Source organism: Lathyrus oleraceus, chromosome 6 (genome assembly GCF_024323335.1).
Source record: "Lathyrus oleraceus cultivar Zhongwan6 chromosome 6, CAAS_Psat_ZW6_1.0, whole genome shotgun sequence".
NCBI lineage: Eukaryota > Viridiplantae > Streptophyta > Magnoliopsida > Fabales > Fabaceae > Lathyrus > Lathyrus oleraceus.
Window position 1 is genome coordinate 502,975,539 of NC_066584.1, and position 21,134 is coordinate 502,996,672.

The 21,134-nt window shown below is 39.0% G+C and overlaps 1 pseudogene; it reads left to right on the forward strand.

Annotated features, from left to right (window-relative positions):
- The first annotated feature begins 4,342 nt into the window (after positions 1-4,342).
- Positions 4,343-4,442, forward strand: LOC127099117 (uncharacterized; annotated as a pseudogene).
- The last annotated feature ends 16,692 nt before the right edge of the window (positions 4,443-21,134 follow it).

Genomic DNA, 21,134 nt, shown 5'->3' on the forward strand with positions numbered 1-21,134 from the left:
ATTTCTAATAGCCCAATAGGCTTTATGTTCTAATTCTACCGGGAGGTGACAGGATTTTCCATAAATGAGCTTAAATGGGGTCGTCCCTATGGGAGTTTTATAAGCAGTTCGGTATGCCCATAAAGCTTCTGGTAGTTTCAATGACCAATCTTTCCTTGAAGTGGCGACCGTTTTCTCTAGTATTTGCTTGATTTCTCTGTTAGATACTTCCACTTGTCCACTGGTTTGAGGGTGGTAAGGTGTTGCTATCCTATGTCTCACTCCATATTTAAGTAGTAGTTTTTCGAGTACCTTGGATATAAAGTGCGATCCACCATCACTGACTACTATCCTTGGGATGCCAAATCTCGGAAATATTATATTTTTAAAGAGTCTAGTTACTACTCGGGTGTCATTAGTTGGAGAAGCTATAGCTTCGATCCACTTTGATACGTAGTCAACCGCCACGAGTATGTATTTGTTACCGAAGGAGGGTGGAAATGGTCCCATGAAGTCTATCCCCCACACGTCAAAAATCTCTACTTCCAAAATACCTTTTTGTGGCATCTCGTCACGTCTAGATATGTTTCCCGTGCGTTGACATCTGTCACACTCCTTAATAGCCGCATGTACGTCCTTCCATATAGTTGGCCAATAAAAGCCAGCTTGTAGGATTTTAGAGCAGGTCTTGGATGTACTTGTGTGTCCACCATAAGGCGCAGAGTGACAGTGTTGGATTATGTTTTCTACCTCTTCTTCGGGTATACATCGACGGAAAATACCATCGGGGCCTCTTTTGAAAAGTAAGGGATCATCCCAGTAATAGTGTTTTATGTCGTGGAAGAATCTTTTCTTCTGCTGGTAAGATAAAGTAGGTGGAACTATTTCGGCAGCTAAATAATTGACTAGATCAGCGTACCATGGTATGACAGATATAGCTAAGGTGGTTTCTACTTGCATGTCGGAGTTGTTCTCTTCCAAAGTAGCTATGAGTTTGTCATACGAGAAATCATCATTAATGGATGTTCTTTCTGGTTCAAGGTTCTCAAGTCTAGAGAGGTGGTCTGCTACTACGTTTTCAGTTCCTTTCTTGTCCTTGATTTCTAAGTCGAATTCTTGTAGTAACAAGATCCATCTTAGGAGTCTAGGTTTAGCATCCTTTTTTGTTAGAAGGTACCTGATAGCAGCGTGATCGGTGTAAACTATTATTTTGGCTCCTACCAAGTAAGAACGAAATTTATCTAGCGCAAATACCACTGCTAGGAGTTCTTTCTCGGTTGTGGCATAATTCATCTGTGCTTCATCCAGGGTTCTGCTAGCATAATATATAACATGAAGCTTTTTATCCTTTCTTTGTCCTAAAACAGCACCTACAGCATAATCGCTGGCATCGCACATTATTTCGAAAGGTTCATTCCAGTCTGGTGTCTGCATAATGGGTGCGGAGATCAATGCTTGTTTGAGAGTTTGAAATGCTTTTAAACAGTTATCGTCGAATATGAATTCAGCATCTTTCATTAATAGTCCGGTTAAGGGTTTAGTTATCTTAGAGAAGTCTTTGATGAATCGTCGGTAAAAACCGGCGTGTCCTAAAAAGCTTCGTACTTCTCTCACGGTTCTTGGGGGTTGAAGATTTTCGATTACCTCTATTTTGGCTTTGTCTACTTCAATTCCTCTGTTCGAGATGATGTGTCCTAAAACAATTCCTTCTTGTACCATAAAGTGGCACTTTTCCCAATTAAGTACTAAGTTTACTTTTACACATCGCTCAAGAACTCTTTCCAGGTTTTCAAGGCATTCTTCGAAACTTTGTCCGTATACAGAAAAATCATCCATAAATACTTCCATGATGTTTTCGAGAAAGTCGGCGAAAATTGCCATCATGCATCTTTGAAAGGTTGCAGGGGCATTACACAGACCAAACGGCATTCGTCTATAAGCGAAGGTACCAAAAGGGCATGTGAATGTTGTCTTTTCTTGGTCATCAGGGTGAATTGGTATTTGAAAGAAGCCTGAATAACCGTCTAAATAACAGAAATGTGAATGTTTAGCCAATCGTTCTAACATTTGGTCAATGAATGGTAAAGGGAAATGATCTTTTCGGGTTGCTTTGTTTAGTTTCCTATAATCAATGCACATTCTCCATCCCGATTCGATTCGTTTAGTTATAGTTTCTCCTTTTTCGTTTTCAATAACGGTTATGCCTCCTTTCTTTGGTACAACGTGTACAAGACTGACCCATTTGCTATCAGATATAGGATATATAATACCTGCTTCCAATAACTTGGTTATTTCTTTCTTTACTACCTCACTTAGGATCGGATTTAGTCTTCTCTGGTGTTCCCTAGAGGTTTTACCGTCTTCTTCTAACATGATGCGGTGCATACAAATAGAAGGGCTTATTCCTTTAAGATCGGTTATGTGGTATCCTAGTGCGGTTGGATATTTTCTTAAGATATGTAGGAGTTTTTCTGTTTCGAGTCTTCCTAGATCTGCATTGACTATCACAGGTCGTTCAAGTTCTAAGTCTAGGAATTCATATCTCAGATTTTTGGGAAGTGTTTTCAAATCAGGGGTTGGTTTGTTAAGACACTGCGTAGGGTCCGGTGTTATTGCTAAGCATTGTTTAGATTTGTCTTCTAAAAGATAGTCTGATGATTTGTCTTCTCCTGACTCTGCTTCTTTTATGCATTCATCGATGATATCCATGAAGTAACATGTATCTTCTATTGCAGGTGCTTTCAAGAATTGGGAAAGAATGAATTCAATTTTCTCTTCACCTACTTCGAAGGTGAGTCTTCCTCGTTTTACGTCTATGATTGCACCGGCAGTTGCTAAGAATGGTCTTCCTAGTATAATAGGTGTAGTATCATCTTCTCTAATGTCCATAATTGTGAAGTCAGTGGGAATGTAAAACTGACCTATGCGTACGGGAACGTTTTCAAGGATTCCTACAGGATATTTGATGGAACGATCTGCTAATTGCACAGACATTTTGGTCGGTCTTAATTCTCCCATTTCCAGTCTCTTACATATGGATAAAGGCATAACGCTAATTCCGGCTCCTAAATCGCATAAGGCTTTGTCGATGACAAATTTTCCTATGTGACAGGGTATAGAGAAGCTACCCGGATCCTTGAGTTTAGGGGGCATGTTTTGGATTATAGCGCTACATTCGGCAGGGAGTGTAACGGTTTCGCTATCCTCAAGTTTCCTTTTATTAGAAAGAATTTCTTTTAAGAATTTAGCATATGAGGGCATCTGCGTAATAGCTTCGGTAAACGGAATTGTAACGTTTAATTGTTTAAGGAGATCGACAAATTTTCTAAATTGGCCTACATCTTTGGTTTTAACAAGCCTTTGAGGGTAAGGTATAGGTGGTTTGTAAGGTGGTGGAGGTACATAAGGTTCCTTCTTTTCTAGGGTATCCTTATTACTCTCTTCCTTTTCCTTAGGTTCACTTTCCTCAGTAGATTTCTTAGGGTTTTGGTTTTCTATCCTTGGATCAGACGGTCCTTCCATTTCCGTTCCACTTCTTAATATAATTGCATGAGCTTGGCTTCTCGGATTAGGTTGGGGCTGTCCAGGGAATGTACCAGTTGGTGCAGCAGTAGGTGCTTGTTGTTGAGCTACTTGAGATATTTGTGTTTCTAACATTTTGTTATGGGTAGCCAAGGCATCTACTTTGCTTGCTAGTTGTTTAAGTTGTTCGCCAGTGTGTATGTTCTGGTTTAAGAAATCTTTATTGGTTTGTTGTTGGGAAGCTATAAAGTTTTCCATCATGATTTCCAAGTTGGATTTTCTAGGGGTATTATTGTTAGGATTCGGTTTCTGATATCCCGGAGGTACAGATGGGGTTTGATTCGGAGACTGTCCAGGTGCGTATAAAGCATTATTACTCTTATATGAAAAGTTTGGATGGTTCTTCCAATTTGGGTTATAGGTATTCGAATAGGGGCTTCCTTGAGCATAGTTTACTTGCTCTGTTTGGATTCCAGTCAAGAGTTGACATTCCGCAGGAGTGTGGCCTTGGATTCCACAGACCTCGCAATTCTGAGTTATAGCAACCACGGCGGTTGGAGGTGATACGTTTAAACTTTCAATCTTCTGGACCAAAGCATCCACTTTTGCATTAACGTGATCAAGGTTACTTATCTCGTACATGCCAGTTTTCGGTTGAGGTTTTTCCACTGTTGTTCGTTCGGTTCCCCACTGATAGTGGTTTTGGGCCATGCTCTCGATAAGCTGGTAAGCATCAGCATAAGGTTTGTTCATTAGTGCACCACCTGCAGCGGCGTCTATTGTTAACCTTGTATTGTATAAGAGACCATTATAAAATGTGTGAATTACTAACCAGTCTTCCAAACCATGGTGTGGGCAAAGTCTCATCATGTCTTTGTATCTTTCCCATGCTTCGAAAAGAGACTCGTTGTCTTTCTGTTTAAATCCGTTTATCTGGGCTCTTAACATAGCTGTTTTGCTTGGTGGAAAATATCGGGCAAGAAAAACTTTCTTCAACTCGTTCCATGTGGTGACTGAGTTGGAAGGGAGAGATTGAAGCCATCTTCTAGCGCTATCTCTTAATGAGAAAGGAAAAAGACGAAGTCGAATTGCCTCTGAAGTGACACCATTAGCTTTAACAGTATCAGCGTATTGGACAAATACGGATAAATGAAGGTTTGGATCTTCGGTAAGATTTCCAGAGAATTGGTTCTGTTGCACAGCCTGCAACAACGAAGGTTTAAGTTCAAAGTTGTTTGCTTCGATTGCGGGCGGAGCAATACTTGAATGCGGTTCATCTTGCGATGGAGCGGCGTAATCTCTAAGAGCACGAGCTGGTTCTGCCATCTCGGTTAAAGAAGGAAAAATGTTTTTGATATCAGGAAGGTTTATAGGAGGGAGATTGTTTTCAGCACGATATTCCCGAATTCGTCGTAAGACTCAGAGATATAGTTCGATATCGTTGATTCGTAAATAGAGCGGTTCGCCTTGAGAGCGAGTGCGTGGCATACAAATCAACGAAAGAAAGAATAGAAGGAAAAAGAAACCTAGTCTCTACAGCGTAACGGAAGAGTTACGATATCGATTGAATAAAAGTCCCCGGCAACGGCGCCAAAAACTTGATCGCTCGACTGTGTGAGTCGAGAATGGGATACAAACTGCAAGTGCACAGTTCTATCGCGTAGTTTTAAAAGATATCGATCCCACAGGGACTTATGAATCGATATACCGTTATCTAAGGTTACTTCGTAAAGCTAAGGTGAATAATAGTTGATTGTTTGGGGAAGGAAGCTAAAAACTAAACTAATATCTAGATTAAATATTAATAAAACGGATATCGGTATGTAGTTCGTCAAAACTAGGGAATCAATTCCTTGTCGGTCTCTCGGTCTTAAAATAAATCGTTTCGATTAACTTTATTGGTTAAAGGTTTTATCTCAAACTCTCGCTCTGTTGAAGAAACCATGATCTTATATTAATGTAGCTGTCACTTATAATTAAGTCAAAAATCATATTTTGAAAACAATAAAGTTGCAGAAACTCTTTTTAAGAAAATACTGACCGTTTTAAACACCCTTATCTCAAACTCTCGCTCTGTTGACTTAGGTTATACAATTAAATCTAAATGCTTAACTCTCGTCCTCACATTCAATCTTTAAAAATACTTTTTGGAAAAAAGTCAGAATTTAATTAATTCTAAAACTTGCTCTCGCCCTGAGATAGACTTAATGACTAACTTACACTGTCCAGTTAAAACCTCAAACTCTCGCTCTGTTGGTTTCAACTTCTTTATGTCTTTTACTTTTGTAAAAAATCTTGTTATTAAACCTGTAAGTTAAGACCATAAAAAGATTGATTCTAATTTTAAGTTTGAATAGACCGACTTAGTCTTGATCCCTTTTTCTGCTTACTTTACATACCGATACCTAGGCGAATTAGCCAGACATGCTAACTAAATAATAATTATTATCATGCATACACAGATTCATTTCAGGCAGGCAATGTAAATAAACAATAGAATAAAACATTAAATATTAAATAACAATTAGAGAACCTGAATGCGTAATACAATGGTCTTGAACACTCCACCACAAGCCGGTAGGATTTGTTCTTCGATTCTTCAATTAAACAGTAAATTAAATCAAGGAAATAAAAAAAACTCGAATATAACGTAAGGTTAAATCCGGTATAAAGTTGCACAATAATTTCCGGTGTAGAAACTATTATGCGAAAAATATCTAAAAGCTAAAAACGGGAAAGGTAAATTTGCAAGGGAAGAAGAAAATAAAACTTGCAAAAGAAATAAATAAAATAAACAATATTAAATCTGCTGGAAAAAGAAAAATAAGCAAAAGCTTGAACAGAAAATCGGCAGAGCTTCGGTGTGTGTAAACGGCAAAGAGAGGAGGGCAAACGAGAGGGATTAGGGTAGCTATTTATAGTAGTGCTACTAACTGCCTTTTTCTTCTTTTCCACGAGTCTTCAGCGTGCTAAATTCACGGCTTGGGAATAGGACACGAAGTCCTCAACGTTACTTCCATTCTTCTGAGAGCGTAACTTGCGCCAAAAAGCTAGTGGACTGGTGTGACGCTCGTCACACCATGTGTGACGTCCGTCACAAGGCTACTTCGCGTGACGCTCGTCACGCGTCCTGTGACGTCCGTCACAGGCACAACATTGGTGACTTGTGCGCTTTGGGCTGGGCTTTGGCCTTTGGTTCCTTTTCTCTCCTTTTTGTTCCTTTTTACACCTCCTTTTCTTCTTTTCTTCACTTTTGCTTCAAAATGGGTACCTGATATAAATAGAAGAGGAATACTGCATAATATCTGATAAAATGAGATAAACTAGCGTAAATGATAATATAATTTAATTGAATTAAGTCTTAAAAAGCGATATAATTTCGCGTTATCATTATCGTACTTCGGTACGAACTTCGACAGGGGCAACTCCTTTCTCTTTAGTCTACGGAATGGAAGCCGTTTTACCAGTGGAAGTTCAGATTCCCTCTCTAAGGATCATGAAAGAGGCGGGCTTAGACGAGGACGAATGGATTCAGACTCGACTCGATCAGATACATTTGATTGATGAGAAGAGACTTGCGGCTGTATGTTGTAACACCCCAAATAAAGTAAAAGAATTATTTAATTAAGTTAATAATATATTTAATAATTTAATTAAATAAATTGAATTATTGGATTATTATTATTATTTTGGAATAATAATTATTATTGGAAAATATATAAGTGGAATAAGAGAAAAGGTTTTCATTTTTGGAAAAGGTTTTTACGTGAAAACTGAGAAGCTGCAGAGAAGAGGAAAAGGGCAAAGAGCTGTAGAGCAAAGGTTGGAGAACGTAAAAGCTTGAAGCTCGAAGAGTTGCCGGATTGTTAAGGTAAGGGGGGTTTATCGTCGGTTAATGGGTATTATAGATTAACATGTCATGGGTAGTGATAAGCCGTTGATTTAACCCTAATTGGGACTGTATATGCTGAAATTGACGTTGGATAAACCGTGTTAAAAACTGCAAATTGAATTGATAGTTGTGTGAGTCGTAAATGTTAGACTATAGCACGGATCACAATTAAAAACTTGATTCGACACTACTAAATTAAAGACAAATTAGGTTTTCTTAGAAAGGGTTTTAGATGCGGAAGCGGCCGGAAAACCTGATCTGCGTGAAGCTGACGGAACTTGGAATAACTCAGAAAAATCTGAGTCTGCGCGCGAGCGGTCGACCATAGGGTCGGCGTGCGCTGACCCGTGGGGCATGCGCCGACTGCATGCGTCGACGCAAGGCATTTTGGCGCCGACCCGTGAGTTAAGCGTCGACCCCATGCGTCGACGCAAGGGGTCTTTGCGCCGACTCCCTCCAGTTGAGCAGAGCCTTTGCGCCGACCGCGAACTTTGAGCTGACCCCTACGGTCGACTCAAAGCCTTCAATTTTGTTCGTAGACGTGCATGATGGTTTTTTTGTCAGCAGCGAAACTTGATAATACTGTTGCAGTGTGGAAAATAGTTGATTTTTATGTTGTAAATGCGATTGGTAGTTGCCTTATTGCAGTTAAATTGATGAATAAAAAAATTGTTGGGTTTGTGTTGTGAAATGTTGATGCAATTATGTTGAAAAGTTAAATTTTAAGTTGTGTTGAAAAATACTGAGTTGTAGGCTGATGAGCCAAAGTTGATTTAAGTTGTTTTGTTGAAAAGCTGTTGTGTTGCTGTTGCTATTATGTTGTTAGAGTTTCAAGTCGTACATGTCATATACATCCATATGCATTAAGTCGGAGCTTGTCTCACACCACGTTGGCCTGGATTGGCAAAATTATGGGGCTTTTGCTCACACCACGTTGGCCTGGATTGGCAAAAATTTTAAGTTGAAAGTTGAAGGCTTATGCCTTGATGCCCACTAAACTGGCAATGATTTTAAGTTGGGAGTTTTACTCCAAATGGTACCACATGCATGAAGAGTCGAGTCTCATTTGAGTTGCATTTACGTTGTGTTTGGATATGATGTTGAGTTGAATATGCTGCTACCGACTGCATGATATGATGTGGGTGATTAACGTGTAAAGTTACTTAACATAACATGATGATTTATAATATTTGTTATATCGATTGAGGAACTCACCCTTACAGTTATATTTTTCAGGTAACGAGCAGTGAGTTGAGTAGAAGCTAGTGCTTGAAGTCTAGAGTGGTTTTAGTGGGTCATGCTCTGATAGATGTAACATCGGGACGGGATGTTTTATTTGTTGAATAAATGTTAATTTTAAGATATTACAGATGTTGAATGTTTCTATCCGCTGCGAATTTTTAAAGAAGTGTTTATGTTGAATTAAATAATGAGCATGACTGATTTTTACGGTGAATTATGTGAAGTATTATGTGACACCCTTGGTGCATGATTACTCTGATATTGATTTATATGCTGTTGTTTTAATTAAATATTTGGGGTATTTTAGAAGGGTGTTACATTAGTGGTATCAGAGCAGGTCGGTCTGTCCGGCCAGTTGTCGTGTCGTACTGTCTAACAATTGTGTAATTGTTACTAGTCTAACTTTTAAGTTGTGTTGTAGTGATAAGTTGAGATGGCTGGAAGGAATGACGCTGCAATGGCTGCCGCAATGCAAGCAATGGCACAAGCGGTGCAGAACTTGCCAAATGCTGGTGGTGATGCTGGGTCACGTAGCTTGGCGACTTTTCAGAGAGAGAATCCGCCGGTGTTTAAAGGGAAGCATGATCCAGATGCAGCCTTGGGATGGTTGAAAGAGATTGAGAGAATCTTCCGTGTTATGGATTGCACTCCAGCTCAGAAGGTTCGGTATGGTACTCACATGCTAGCAGTCGAAGCTGATGACTGGTGGCTAGAGACTCACGAGAGGTTGACCGTGGCAGGTGAAGACATTACTTGGGATGTATTCCGTAGGGAATTTCTGAGGAAGTATTATCCGGAAGATGTCCGTGGTAAGAAGGAAATCGAGTTCCTTGAGCTGAAGCAAGGAAACATGTCTGTCACTGATTATGCTGCGAAATTTGTGGAGCTGTCCAAATTTTATCCTCATTACACTGGTGGTGGTGCTGAATTTTCGAAGTGCATCAAGTTTGAGAACGGATTGCGCTCTGAAATTAAGAAGGCTGTTGGGTATCAGAAGATACGCATTTTTACTGATTTGGTTGATAGCTGCAGGATATTTGAAGAAGACAATAATGCTCATTACAAGATTGTCAGTGACCGCAGAGGCAAGCAACATCAAAACCGTGGCAAGCCGTATGATGTTCCAGCTGGAAAAGGGAGACAAAGAGCTGCTCCGGCTCAGAGAGCTAGTGGGGGAGGTGCTCCTACTGGTATAGTTTGCTTCAAGTGTGGTCAGGCTGGTCATAAGAGTAATGTATGCACTGCTGAAGTAAAGAGGTGTTTTCGCTGTGGTAAGATTGGCCATGCAATAGCTGATTGCAAGCACAAGGAAGTGATTTGTTTTAATTGCGGAGAAGAAGGGCATATTGGAAGTCAGTGTCAGAAGCCGAAGAAAGGGAATCAGTCAGGAGGCAAGGTCTTTGCTTTATCGGGTTCTGAGACTTCTGCAGATGATCGTTTGATCCGAGGTACGTGTTATATTAATGGCTTTCCTCTTGTAGCTATTATTGACACAGGTGCGACTCATTCCTTTATATCTTTGGATTGTGCTGTGAAACTTAAGTTAGAGATATCTGAGATGTTTGGTAGTATGGTAATTGATACTCCTGCGAAGGGTTCAGTGACTACTACTTCGGTTTGTTTAAACTGTCCTTTGAGTATTTTTGGTAGGGACTTTGGAATGGACCTAGTGTGTCTTCCACTAGTGCAGATTGATGTTATTCTGGGTATGAACTGGTTGGTGTTTAACCGAGTTTCTATCAATTGTTTTGATAAGACTGTGATATTTCCTGAGAGTGAGGAAGGAAAGAGTTTGTTTCTATCAGCGAGACAAGTGGATGAGGAAGTAGCTGATGGGGCAGAGTTGTTTATGCTGTTAGCGACTTTGGAGGCTAAAGATAAACTGGTGATTTGCGATCTAGCTGTGGTGTGTGATTTTCCTGATGTGTTTCCGGAAGAAGTGAATGAATTGCCGCCAGAGCGTGAAGTGGAGTTCTCGATTGATTTGGTACCTGGTACTAGACCGATATCGATGGCTCCGTATCGTATGTCTGCTGTTGAGTTAACTGAATTGAAGAGTCAGTTGGAAGATCTGTTGGATAAGAAATTTATTCGTCCGAGTGTGTCACCGTGGGGTGCACCAGTGCTATTGGTTAAGAAGAAAGAAGGTACTATAAGGTTGTGTGTGGACTACAGGCAACTGAATAAAGTGACGATCAAGAATCGGTATCCTTTGCCGAGGATTGATGATTTGATGGATCAGTTGGTTGGTGCAAGTGTGTTCAGTAAAATAGATTTGAGATCTGGGTATCATCAGATCCGTGTGAAAACAGAGGATATTCAGAAGACTGCTTTCAGAACAAGGTATGGACATTATGAGTATTCTGTAATGCCTTTTGGTGTGACTAATGCGCCTGGAGTATTTATGGAGTATATGAATAGGATTTTCCATCCGTACCTAGACAAGTTTGTTGTGGTGTTTATTGATGATATTTTGGTGTATTCGAAATCTGAAGAAGAGCATGCTGAGCATTTGAGAGTGGTTTTAGAAGTCCTCCGAGAAAAGAAGTTATTTGCTAAACTGTCCAAGTGTGAATTTTGGTTAGAAGAGGTTAGTTTTCTTGGTCATGTGATTTCAAGAGGTGGTGTTGCTGTTGATCCTTCTAAGATAGAAGCGGTGTCTAAGTGGGAAGCTCCGAAGTCAGTTTCTGAGATAAGAAGTTTTCTTGGACTTGCAGGTTACTATAGGAAGTTTATTGAGGGATTCTCTAAGTTGGCGTTACCGTTGACAATGTTGACCAGAAAGGGGCAAGCGTTTGTTTGGGACTCAAAATGTGAAGAAGGTTTCCAAGAGCTAAAGAGAAGGTTGACTACTGCTCCTATTCTGATATTACCGAGTTCGTCGGAATCATTTGAAGTTTACTGTGATGCTTCATTGTTGGGTTTGGGTGGCGTGTTGATGCAGAATAAGCAGGTTATAGCTTATGCTTCAAGACAGCTGCGGGTTCATGAGAGGAACTATCCGACGCACGATTTAGAGTTGGCAGTTGTGGTATTTGTTCTGAAGTTATGGAGACATTACTTGTACGGGTCAAGATTTGAGGTTTTCAGTGACCACAAAAGTTTAAAGTATTTGTTTGATCAGAAAGAGCTGAATATGAGGCAGAGAAGATGGTTAGAGTTTCTGAAGGATTATGACTTTGGGTTGAATTACCATCCGGGTAAAGCAAACGTAGTGGCTGATGCATTGAGTCGGAAATCATTACATATGTCTATGTTAATGGTTAAGGAATTGGATTTAATTGAACAGTTTAGAGACTTGAGTTTGGTGTGTGAGAGTACTCACAATAGTGTTAAATTGGGAATGTTGAAGTTGACGAGTGGTATTCTGGATGAGATCAGAGAGGGTCAAAAATCTGATATGCTTTTGGTTGATAAGTTGACTCTAGTGAATCAAGGTCAAGGTGGCGAATTCAGAGTTGATGAGAATGGTATTTTGAAGTTTGGTAGTCGGGTGTGTATTCCGGATGTTACCGAGCTTAAGAAGAGTATTCTTGAGGAAGGACATCGTAGTGGTCTGAGTATTCATCCTGGAGCTACGAAGATGTATCATGATTTGAAGAAGTTATTTTGGTGGCCGGGAATGAAAAGAGAAATTGCGAGTTTTGTCTATTCTTGTTTGACTTGTCAGAAGTCAAAGATTGAGCATCAGAAGCCGTCTGGGCTAATGCAACCGTTGGCTATTCCAGAGTGGAAGTGGGATAGTATCAGTATGGATTTTGTTTCTGGTTTACCGAGGACAATTAAGAATTTTGAAGCCATTTGGGTGATTGTTGACAGGTTGACAAAGTCGGCTCATTTCATTCCGATTAGAATGGATTATCCGTTAGAAAAATTGGCTGAGTTGTATATTGAGAAGATTGTAAGTTTGCATGGTATTCCGTCGAGTATTGTTTCGGACAGAGATCCTAGATTTACATCGAAGTTCTGGGAAGGTTTGCAGAGAGCTTTGGGAACTAAGCTGAGATTGAGTTCTGCATATCATCCGCAGACTGACGGTCAGATTGAGAGGACGATTCAGTCATTAGAAGATCTTTTGAGAGCTTGTGTTTTGGAAAAAGGAGGTGGTTGGGATTGTTATTTACCTTTGATTGAGTTTACCTACAACAATAGTTTTCATTCGAGCATTGGTATGGCGCCGTTTGAAGCTTTGTATGGTAGGAGATGTCGGACACCGTTATGTTGGTGTGAGTCCGGTGAGAGTGCTGTGGTCGGACCGGAAATTGTTCAACAGACTACAGAAAAGATTAAGATGATTCAGGAGAAGATGAGGATGGCTCAGAGTCGTCAGAAGAGTTATCATGACAAGAGGAGGAAGTCACTTGAGTTTCAAGAGGGAGATCATGTGTTTCTTCGTGTTACTCCGATAACAGGTGTTGGTCGGGCTTTGAAGTCGAAGAAGTTGACACCTCGATTTATTGGTCCTTATCAGATTTTAGAGAGGATAGGAGAGGTAGCCTATCGTGTCGCTTTACCGCCGTCACTTGCGAATTTGCATGAGGTTTTTCATGTGTCTCAGTTGAGGAGGTACATTCATGATCCGTCGCATGTAGTCCAAGTAGATGATGTACAGGTGAGAGATAACCTGACTGTTGAAACATCACCTATGAGGATCGAGGATCGAGAGTTGAAGCAGTTGCGGGGTAAAGAGATTTCCTTAGTGAAGGTAGCTTGGGGAGGACCAGCAGGTGGCAATGTGACTTGGGAACTGGAGAGTCAGATGAAGGAGTCCTATCCAGAGTTATTTGTTTGAGGTATGTTTTCGAGGACGAAAACTCTTTTAGTGGGGGAGAGTTGTAACACCCCAAATAAAGTAAAAGAATTATTTAATTAAGTTAATAATATATTTAATAATTTAATTAAATAAATTGAATTATTGGATTATTATTATTATTTTGGAATAATAATTATTATTGGAAAATATATAAGTGGAATAAGAGAAAAGGTTTTCATTTTTGGAAAAGGTTTTTACGTGAAAACTGAGAAGCTGCAGAGAAGAGGAAAAGGGCAAAGAGCTGTAGAGCAAAGGTTGGAGAACGTAAAAGCTTGAAGCTCGAAGAGTTGCCGGATTGTTAAGGTAAGGGGGGTTTATCGTCGGTTAATGGGTATTATAGATTAACATGTCATGGGTAGTGATAAGCCGTTGATTTAACCCTAATTGGGACTGTATATGCTGAAATTGACGTTGGATAAACCGTGTTAAAAACTGCAAATTGAATTGATAGTTGTGTGAGTCGTAAATGTTAGACTATAGCACGGATCACAATTAAAAACTTGATTCGACACTACTAAATTAAAGACAAATTAGGTTTTCTTAGAAAGGGTTTTAGATGCGGAAGCGGCCGGAAAACCTGATCTGCGTGAAGCTGACGGAACTTGGAATAACTCAGAAAAATCTGAGTCTGCGCGCGAGCGGTCGACCATAGGGTCGGCGTGCGCTGACCCGTGGGGCATGCGCCGACTGCATGCGTCGACGCAAGGCATTTTGGCGCCGACCCGTGAGTTAAGCGTCGACCCCATGCGTCGACGCAAGGGGTCTTTGCGCCGACTCCCTCCAGTTGAGCAGAGCCTTTGCGCCGACCGCGAACTTTGAGCTGACCCCTACGGTCGACTCAAAGCCTTCAATTTTGTTCGTAGACGTGCATGATGGTTTTTTTGTCAGCAGCGAAACTTGATAATACTGTTGCAGTGTGGAAAATAGTTGATTTTTATGTTGTAAATGCGATTGGTAGTTGCCTTATTGCAGTTAAATTGATGAATAAAAAAATTGTTGGGTTTGTGTTGTGAAATGTTGATGCAATTATGTTGAAAAGTTAAATTTTAAGTTGTGTTGAAAAATACTGAGTTGTAGGCTGATGAGCCAAAGTTGATTTAAGTTGTTTTGTTGAAAAGCTGTTGTGTTGCTGTTGCTATTATGTTGTTAGAGTTTCAAGTCGTACATGTCATATACATCCATATGCATTAAGTCGGAGCTTGTCTCACACCACGTTGGCCTGGATTGGCAAAATTATGGGGCTTTTGCTCACACCACGTTGGCCTGGATTGGCAAAAATTTTAAGTTGAAAGTTGAAGGCTTATGCCTTGATGCCCACTAAACTGGCAATGATTTTAAGTTGGGAGTTTTACTCCAAATGGTACCACATGCATGAAGAGTCGAGTCTCATTTGAGTTGCATTTACGTTGTGTTTGGATATGATGTTGAGTTGAATATGCTGCTACCGACTGCATGATATGATGTGGGTGATTAACGTGTAAAGTTACTTAACATAACATGATGATTTATAATATTTGTTATATCGATTGAGGAACTCACCCTTACAGTTATATTTTTCAGGTAACGAGCAGTGAGTTGAGTAGAAGCTAGTGCTTGAAGTCTAGAGTGGTTTTAGTGGGTCATGCTCTGATAGATGTAACATCGGGACGGGATGTTTTATTTGTTGAATAAATGTTAATTTTAAGATATTACAGATGTTGAATGTTTCTATCCGCTGCGAATTTTTAAAGAAGTGTTTATGTTGAATTAAATAATGAGCATGACTGATTTTTACGGTGAATTATGTGAAGTATTATGTGACACCCTTGGTGCATGATTACTCTGATATTGATTTATATGCTGTTGTTTTAATTAAATATTTGGGGTATTTTAGAAGGGTGTTACATATGTCACGGGCAGATATATCAGAAGCGCATGACCAGGGCATTCAACAAAAGGGTCAAGAGACAAGTGTATCAAATGGGCGACTTGGTGATAAAGCGTATCATCCTACCACAAACTGATCCCAGAGGCAAATGGACTCCCACATACGAAGGGCCATTTGTAGTTAAGAAGGTATTCTCTGGTGGAGCCATGATACTTGCTACAATGGATGGTGAAGACTTCCCACATCCCGTGAACGCGGACATAGTTAAAAAATACTACGCATAAAAGAGACCCGCTAGATCGACGTATCTAGGCAAAAGTAAGGGCATCCCGGCGAACCAAAAGGGTTCGGGCAAAAATTAGGGATATATAAAAAAAATGTACACCCGGCAAGTCGAAAACCTGAAAAGGCGGCTTGGGCAAAAAAGGGTATCCTGGTGGACTGAAAACCTGAAAAGGCGGTCCAGGCAAAAATTAGGGATTAAAGCGTATGACTATGTCCCGTTCTCAGTCAACTTTCATCCAAGTTCGAGGGACTGACCAAGCCAATCACTTCTATCCGACAGCAAGGGATGAGATGCTCGAAGACATAATGACAGTAGTAGGCTTAAAATCAATAGGACTTCTTCCACATAGCTTTCTCTTTGTTTTCGACAATTTCCTCTTACTAGGATTTCTGTCTCCTTGTACACAAATTGCCTGTTTATAGGCCTCCTTTCAAAATCAATACAACCCTCTTTCAAAAAAAGATGCTTTTGTTTTTACTTTTCTGTTTTGGTTGCGTAAATGTCCATTGATTTAATTTGAATTAATATGTGCATTTGAATATGACTGATGTTTACCAAAAATACATGCATAGAATAGCAATAGCAATTACTACCCGACTTCAGGATCAAGGAAAAGGTCTAATCATGCTTCCAATGAATCCGCTACCAATTCTCTTCCCCAGCAAGCTTGTTTTTTTTCCTCAGAAAATGGCAGTATCCCCAGGCACAGCCAGTTACTCCCCAACAGAGGTCGGCGTCACCAGACAGATTGATCATCTCATCCATCCCCAGCCAGGCTCTGTTGAATATTTCCACCATCAGACAGAAATCAAGCATCCCCAGCCGAGAAAGGGTCATCGACACAAATGTCTCAAATCAGTAGATGGGGATTTATTTTCCCCAGTAGAGTCCCCAAGCAGAACTTCTCATACGCATAACTCATTCATTACATCCTTTCACAGCATACGCATGCATACAACATTCACATTTATTTTAGCATAACACGAAACATCTCATGCATCATGACATAGCATGAAGCTAACTTTTTCTTTGCAGGTTAATTATCCTCCTGATATAGTCAAAGTAGAAGGTTCATTCAGACAGACACCTTTATCAATCACATTCAAGATTCAGATACATATTTCAAATACAGTTCATGGGAACATTCATTCTGACAACACTTCGATATCCTCCTAACGATGGCATCTCTAAGCCCATCCCAGACATTTATTGCAAGTACAACATATACAGGTTATCAGATACAGCCTAACGTACGGTTCATTCTGATTCAGCCCAACATATGACTTCTTCAGCAACTCCAATGTGGTCTAACGTACGACCCATTTGGACCTTCAAATCCTCAGATGCTGCCTAGCGTACGGTACATTCAGGGGTGTAGTCTAGCGTACGACTACTTTCTTTTTCAGATGCAGCCTAACGGACGGCTCATTCTACAACTCGGATACGATCTAACGTACGATCCATTCTGAACTTCAACAACCCCAACGCGGTCTAACGTATGACCCGTTTGGATCTTACAACCCTCAGATGCTACCTAACGTACGGTACATTTCTGAAGTGTAGTCTGACGTACGACTACCGCTTTCATCATCAGATGCGGCCTAACAGACGACTCATTCTGCGACGGTCTAACGTACGACCCGTTCAGATGTCCATCCCATCAGATGCTACCTAACATACGGTACATTTCTGAAGTGTAGTCTAACGTACGACTACCCCTTTCATCATCAGATCCTACCTAACATACGGTACATTTCTGAAGTGTAGTCTAACGTACGACTACCCCTTTCGTCATCAGATTCAGCCTAACGTACGGCTCATTCTGCAACTCAGATACGATCTAGCGTATGGTCCATTCTGATCCTTTATCCCCAACAGCATATGACACACTCCGACTCCCCAGCGAAGTCGGCAGCCTAATGGATGACTCATTATTCGGTCTAATGTACGACCCAGTGTGGCACCCATGTCTTCAAATTGGCCTAATGTACGGCTCGATCTGAAGCTTTCGTCATCAAACCTCCCGGATGGCATCTTTAAGCCCATCTCCATCAAGACCAACTGTCGATTCTCAAGTGCAAATTTTTGGGGCATTCTAGTGTTCAATAATCTTCCACCTCCAAACCACGAATGGCATACACGCCATCCTAACTCTCTCGGTTCAAGAATATTGAACAGGGGCAGCTGTCATACCCCAAAAATTACCCATCATTTTTCCTAAAAAAAAAAAAAAAAAAAAAAAAAAAAAAACGAAAAAAAAAAACGAAAAAAAAAAAGAAAAAAAAAAAGAAAAAAAAAAGAAAAAAAAATTTAATTAATTAATTAATTAATTAATTAAATAATTAAAATAAATAAATAAATAAAATATAACAAATTATTTTGGACTTGGGTCTCCCTCATTCCAAGCCCATTACCCACGAAATTAGTCTATAAATACTGAAGTTTCAGTAGGGGAGTGAGACTTGGAGTTTACACTGGGAGATTCACTGGAGAAAGAAGGAAGAGAAGCAAAACACTCTGAGGTTTCCTTGGAACAAAACCTTGAGGAAAAAGAAAGAGAGAGAACAGAGAAGGACGGATAGAAACTTTGGCATAGGAACCCTGCCTACCCGGAGAATTCAGAGTAAAGAAACCCTGAAGGCAGCCCATCTGCACCGAAGCCATCGCCGTCCAATTCCCGCTGCCTAACTTATTCCGATACTACAAGTGGTCAATCCCTTCAACCTTGAATTGGCAAACAGGTTTGCGTATCTCTATTGTTTATACTTTCAATTGGCCATATCTACATATATAATGCATCATGATTAAATGTTGATATATAATTTGCTTTCGTATGGGAATTTAAATATGCCTGAATACCCTGAATGTTTGACCATGTTATTCCTGTGATAAAATGCCATAAAATTCAAAGTTCCTAACATGGGGCTGTTTTCAAATTCAAAATCCGTGGCCTTCGCTAGGCGAGGCAGAGGCGAACGAGACAGTAGCTGACTTTTCTATTCTGTTTTTTTTTATGTTTTATCATAGCCATGCATTATTCATCCTATCCTATTTATTGTTGTGATATTTCTCCGGTGTAATCTTCGATTGCACCCTGATTTGGTGTTCTGACATGTTTCTTTTTTTTGAGTTTCGTAAAGGTTCACATATCCCAGGAAAAGGTTATTGGCTAGGTATTCCACTTTATTTGTGGGATACCCTTGTGGAGTTTCACCCTAAATTAATTTTTTAATGTATTAATTTCTAATGTATTAATTTTTTAATATATTATTTTTAATAATTTTAATGTGGAGTTTCATCCTAATTATATAATTAATTGTAAAACTTTGCCTTTGAATAAGTGATCTTGGACCTCTCTTTGTTGCCTTACGATTACGATATTACGGTCATGTCCCGCGAACGTGGGGATACCCTTAGCAAAGACCCTTCGGTTAAATCATCATAAAATAAATTATAGTCCCTCGGATGTTGCCTTCGAATATACAACTTTGTCCCTCGATGACCCTCCGATGTTGCCTACGGTTAAAAGATGATAGTCCCTTCGAATGCTAAGGTATCCTCGTAACTGTTGCCTTCAATGACCAATCGATGACCCTACGATGACCCTTTTGCATCCAAAGGATAAAACTACTTATTTCTCAATAATAAGGACAGTTTTACCCTCATAAGGATAGAAAATACTCATAAAGACCTTGGGTCGGTATAACTCTTAATTGCTGGCTCACAACCTAAAACATTTTTTCACACCTCACACCTTTCAAAATACCTTCAGAAAATCACCACTTGGTATACATTCATACTAGAATCATTACCGAGTTATATTCTTCTAAACAATTTTCAAAACTAAACGAGATAATCACTTTGTATACATTCATACAAGAATCATTACAAAGTTAAATTCTCTTTTCAAAACAATTTTTCTAAACAATTCACAAACACTTTTTTTTTTAGACAAAAATAATATAAGTGATCGAGCAATTAAGAGCCCATGGATAACCATGGATACAAAGGGTGCTAACACCTTCCCTTTGTATAATGTACCTCCCGAACCCAAAATCTAAATTAAGGTCTTTCCTGTTCTTTTCCACCTTTCCTTATTGGATAAAAGAAAAGTCGGTGGCGACTCTTGCTAACCGCGACATTGCGATAAAAAACACAAAAAGTCCAGTTCACCGTATGACATCAACATATACATACCAACTTCATGTGATTTTTATGCTGCACATTTCATGATGGATCTATGTCGTTTAGTTGTGTCACTATTGGTGATCATAAAAGTGTTTAATTATGATTAATATGGGGAAAATCACACTGGTTTTGTATATTGACATGCCTAATGGATGAGATATTTTGGAATGCTTAAGGAATATAATGATAAATTTTGAGCTCATAAAGTCTAACACAGGTGTATAATTACATATGTGACCAGTGAAGGATTGTTAGAATTTTTGGGTCACAATTGTAATATTACATGTGTTAGGGCCATTATATAATTATGCAAAGCTATAACGGTCTAATTAATAGTAAGTTTGTGGCTAAAAGTATAAATATTATGAAAGATAAGATTAATGTGTAGATACCATAAGTCAATATCTAATTTGATGAGGGGTCAAATTAGAATATTGAATACTAACAAATAACCCTAAGGTTATTTATAGGGGCTATGGCCCCCATTTGTAGACAACATGAAAACGACTCATCAATAAATTTTTTCTCTTCATCCCTATCACAGGAGATTCGAGGAGTCATAAGGAACTCTACAATTGGAGGATCACATACCCGATAACCTTAAACTATTTCCATTGACAAAATCAGATACGCTACCGCTTTCATTCTCATAATTGTATTCAGGTATGAGTATAAAGGATATGAGTCGATCTATTCATAAGATTTGTTTATAGTTCTGTTTTTGATTTCTATATCGATAGAAATCATAAGGTTATAAATAAATCTAATAAACACACACACACACACACACACATATATATATATATATATATATATATATATATATATATATATATATATATATATATATATATATGAGATCATGATCAAATGACACCTAGGTGTCAAGCTTAATAACATGACACATCCCATAACTTATTACCGCATATTCGTATAATAAAATCAACATTTGGATTGAAAGTTGTTATCATATAGATAATGTTTATAAAATTTAACATCAATCAAAAATCATTTGACATGTCAATGAGATGTATAAAATCTAACATCTTACAAAACTTCATGAAAATCATCAATTTTTATCATTCTCTTTAATATATCAAATGAATTTTGATTGATGTGAAATTTTATAGATGTGATCTATATGATAATAGCTTTCAATCTAACAATGGATTTTGTTATAGAAACATGTAATGAAGAGTTATCAAATATGTCATATTACTAAATTTGATACCTTATTATCATTTGATTATATATATATATATATATATATATATATATATATATATATATATATATATTAAATTGTTACTATTTGTCGAAGATAAATAGAGATTTGGAGACAAAC